Consider the following 4,935-nt stretch of genomic DNA (forward strand, 5'->3'; position numbering starts at 1 on the left):
TTATGAAAATAAAATTTTAATTGACTATTAATATGATAAGTTTATAAAATTAAATTAAATTAATTTTAAATTTATTTAAATTTGAGATTAATTTGATTTAATTTTATAAATTTATTGAATTAGTAGTCAATTAAGACGGTCACATATGTATTGTAGTGTTACTTAATGTGACATATCATCAAATTTTGACGTCACTAATAATGATCGTAATAGAAAAACTAATGTGACTAACTTAAAATATTTAAAGGATGAATTTGATTAAAAAAATTGAGAACCAATTTAAATAATGGGTGATTTTTCAATGACGAATTTGACTATTTTCTCAGTGATTTAACATGTGTAATTTAAAATACTCTATAACAGAGAAAAATTTAATATTCAACAAAACAACAACAACAACAAAATCTTGTCCCATTAGGTGGGGTCGGCTACATGAATCAAACGACGTCATTGAGCTCTGTCATGTATCATGTCTACAAAGAGACCGTTAACATGTAGATCTCGTTTGACCACCTCATGGATGGTTTTCTTAGGTCTTCCTCTGCCTTTCATCCCTTGTCCATCTTCCATCTCATCCACCCTCCTAACTGGGTGTTCTGTCGGTTTTCTTCTCACATGTCCAAATCACCTGAGACATGATTCTACCATCTTTTCCATAATAGGTGCTACTCCAACTCCCGCCCTTATATTTTCGTTCCTTATTTTATCCAATCGCGTATGACCACTCATCCATCTCAACATCTTCATCTCTGCCACACTCAACTTATGTTCGTACTCCCCTTTGGCCGTCCAACACTCCGTACCATGAAGTATAGCCGGTCTTATAGCAATGTGATAGAATTTACATTTAAGTTTTAAAGGCACTTTTTTGTCGCATATAAAACCATATGCACTCCGTCATTTTGACCAACCTACTTTGATCCTATGATTTACATCTTGTTTAATCTCTCTATTATCCTGTATGATGCATCCAAGATACTTAAAACTTTTAAATTTTCGTAGGATGTTTTCTCCAATCTTCACCTCTATATTAGGGTTTTCCCTTCTCAAACCGAACTTATATTTCATATATTCTGTCTTGCTATGACTTATGCGCAGACCATACACTTGTAGAGCTTATATCCATAAGTCCAACTTCTTATTTAGGTCTTCCCTTAACTTTCTCATAAGGACGATATCATCGGCAAAAAGCATGTACCATGGCACAGACTCTTGGATGTGCTTTGTGAGTACTTCCAAGACTGATGTGAAAATGTATGGATTTAAGGATGATCCCTGGTGTAATCGTATACCAATAGAAAAATCTTCTGTCACACCACCTTGAGTCTTCACACTAGTTGTTGCCCCATTATACATGTCTTTAATTGCACGAATATATGTGATCCTTACTCGCTTCTTTTCTAAGGCCTCCCTTGGCACCCTATCGTATGCTTTTTCCAAATCAATAAATACCGTATGTAGATCCATTTTATTACTACGATGCCTCTTCATCATCCTTCTTAACGGGTATATCGTTTCGATGGTGAATCTGCCTGACATAAATCTAAATTGGTTATCTGTTACTTGTGTCTCTTTTCTCAACCTTCGTTCTATCACCATTTTTCATAACTTCATGGTATGACTCATGAGTTTAATCCCTCTATAGTTTTCGCAACTTTGTATATCTCCTTTATTCTTGTAGATAGGTACCAAAGTGCTCTTTCTCCACTCTCATCAGACATATTCTTTGACCTTAAAATCTCATTAAAAAGCTTGGTTAACCAGTTGATGCATTTTCATCCAAAGCCCTTATAAACCTCAATCGGGATATTATCAGGTCCTGATGCCCTGCCATTTTTCATCCACTTTAGAGCATCTTTTACCTCAAAGTCTCGAATCCTTCGATAGTAGTCAAAGTTTGATCTTCTTCCATTGTGTATAGCCGACCAAGGCTCGGAAGAGTCTTATATCCTTCATTAAATAACTCGTAGAAATAGCTCTTCCACCTTTCATTAATCTTCTCCTCTTGAACCAGCACCTCTCCATCCTTATCCTTTATGCACTTAACCTGATCCAAATCTTTCGTTTTTCTTTCAGGCCTCTTTGCGATTCTATATATACTTTTTTTTTCTTTCTTTCGTACCCAAAGACTAGTAGATACCCTCATATGCTTTTGTTCTTACTTCACTTACAGCCACTTTTGTCTCTTTCTTAGCCACCTTATATTTTTCTCAATTATCTGCATTGCGGCATAAAAGACCACTCTTTAAAGCACTCCCTTTTTATCTTTATCTTTTCTTGTACACTCGCATTTCACCACTAGGACTCCTTGTCTCTTGGTCCTATTCCTTTAGATTCACCAAAATTTTCTTTTACTGTTCTTCTAATAACTTCTGCCATCTCCCTCCACATCTCTTCTGTGCTTCCATTCCCATCCCACTTTGCCTCTTCTCTTACCCGTCTTAAAAAGCTTCTTTATTCCTCACCTTTCATCAGCCACCACCTCGTCCTTGGGTTCTTCATATGATGTCTTTTTCTCAACTTTTACTCAACGCGAAAACCTATGACGAGTATCATATTTTGTGTTGTCAAACTCTCTCTCCGGAATAATTTTACAGTTAATGCAAAATTTTCGGTCGACTCTCCTCAACAAAAAGAAGTCGATTTGAGAGCTTGTCATGCCACTCTTATAGGTTATAAGATGTTCATCTCTCTTTTAAAAACATGTATTTGTGATGACAAGGTCAAAGGTTTAGGAAAAGTCTAAAATAGTTTTACCCTCGGCATTTATCACCCCGAAACCATGGCCTCCGTGAATACTTCCATACCTAGTCACTTCTCTTCCAACATGGCCATTTAAATCTCCTCCTAAGAAAATCTTATCTCCCGAAAGTATGTCTTGGACCAAACTTTCTAAATCCTCCCAAAACCTATATTTTGTGTTGTTCGTCTGAACCCACTTGCCGTGCATAGGCGCTAATCACATGAAAAGCACCTTCCTCCACCACAAGTTTGATAGAAATTATCCGATCTTTCCCACTCTCTTTACATCCACTACGTACTTCTTTCATTGCTTATCCACAATAATACCAACCCCATTCCTATTCTTCACCTTTCATGTATACAAAAGTTTGAAACCGGACGTATCCAACTCACTAGCCTTCGCACCAACCCATTTTGTTTCTTATAGGCACATAATGTTAATCTTCCTCCTTGTCATGGTGTCCACCACCTCCATGGATTTTTCTGTTATGTTCCATGTCCCAAATCTCAACTTTCTATCGCTCCGATATTTACCTTTTACTTTGTGAACTAACTTATTTACTCTCGTCTGTTCACGAAAACGCGGGAACTCTTGCTCATTTAACACTACATCTGGGCACTAATACAGCGGCTCTTACTCATTTGACACCGTACTCAATGACCTAACTTTAGCGCAATAATGTATTTGATTCATGTCATGCGATTATTCGACTATGTTTTCATGTTGGTTGTCGAAGACCTAACACAACCTTCCTCCTTTATCTGAGATTGGGACCGGCTATGTACCGCAAGTATAGCATAGGCGGAGTTAAAAAAATTTAATATTCAAATTGTATGAAATATTAAGAATTTACATTTTTATATATGCTTAAAAATTTATTTAAGAATATTAAATTAATGAGTTTAACTTTAATACACTGACAATATAAAATATTTTATACAATTGTTTAATTATATTGTTCTTTTGTGACCATCTATGTGGTCAATAAATAAAAAAAAGGTCGTTATTTTCGTCACGTGTCAATACTTAATTGAATGTACATGTAAAACTGATTTACACACGTTTTTTATGTATCAAAATTAAATTTTTAAATTAATGTGAGTTTAATTTTCTTGCACTGATAGTATAAAAACGTTTTACACATCATCTAATTACATCTATCTTTTTGAATAACTACTTACGTAGTTAATGTAAATGATAGTTATTTTTTTGGTTAGCCCACAATATTGTTCAATTCGGCAGGCCAAAGACTAATCTGTCGCAGATCGGAACTCTGTTTAAATATTTGTCGTTGGTCAATATGTTATTGCATGCACAATATAAAATTCGAACTCCTGACACTTAAATAAACTAGTGAACTAATCACTAGACTGACCCCAGTTAATTAAAACAATAGTTATTTTTGTTGATATAAAATTACATAATTAAATACACATCTAAAACTATTTTACATTAATAATAGAGTAAAGTATCGTTTTTGTCCCTAACGTTTAGGGTAAGTTTCAAAGTTGTCCTTAACGTTTCAATCATTCTATTTAAGTCCCTAACGTTTCAAAATTGACTCAATGTTGTCCTGCCGTTAGGGATCCGTTAACAGAATTGACGGCGGGACAAAATTGAGACAATTTTGAAACGTTAGGGACTTAAATAGGACGAAAAATAATAAAAAATTAATATTATTAAAAGATAAAATTAAAATTTATTTTTAGGTATCATTTTTGTCTCCAACATTTTCGTCTTATTTAAGTCCCTAATGTTTCAAAATCGTCTCAATTTTGTCCTGCCGTCAATTCTGTTAACGGATCCCTAACGGTAGGAAAAAATAGAGTTAGTTTTAAAATATTAGAGACTTAAATAGGATGATTGAAACATTAGAAACAACTTTGGAACTTATCCCAAATAGAGAATAAAAACAATACTTTATTCTTAATAATATATTAAAATTAAATTTAATGAATATATTTAATATAGCCGTCTAATAAATAATAATGCACATTAATTATATTTTGTTTGATAAGACCAATTTATAATTGTCATTAATATTAAGATAATAAAATCAACCCTGTTTAACGGGCATTTAATTTTATTATTGGGAAAACAACCATATTACATCATTCAAAAATAAATGCAAAATAGAAGAAAAAATGTTTTTATTTTAAATGAATATATAAAAACATTTTTTTAATATTTAA

The sequence above is a fragment of the Arachis ipaensis genome, chromosome B10, assembly GCF_000816755.2.
Source record: "Arachis ipaensis cultivar K30076 chromosome B10, Araip1.1, whole genome shotgun sequence".
NCBI classification, from domain to species: Eukaryota; Viridiplantae; Streptophyta; class Magnoliopsida; order Fabales; family Fabaceae; genus Arachis; species Arachis ipaensis.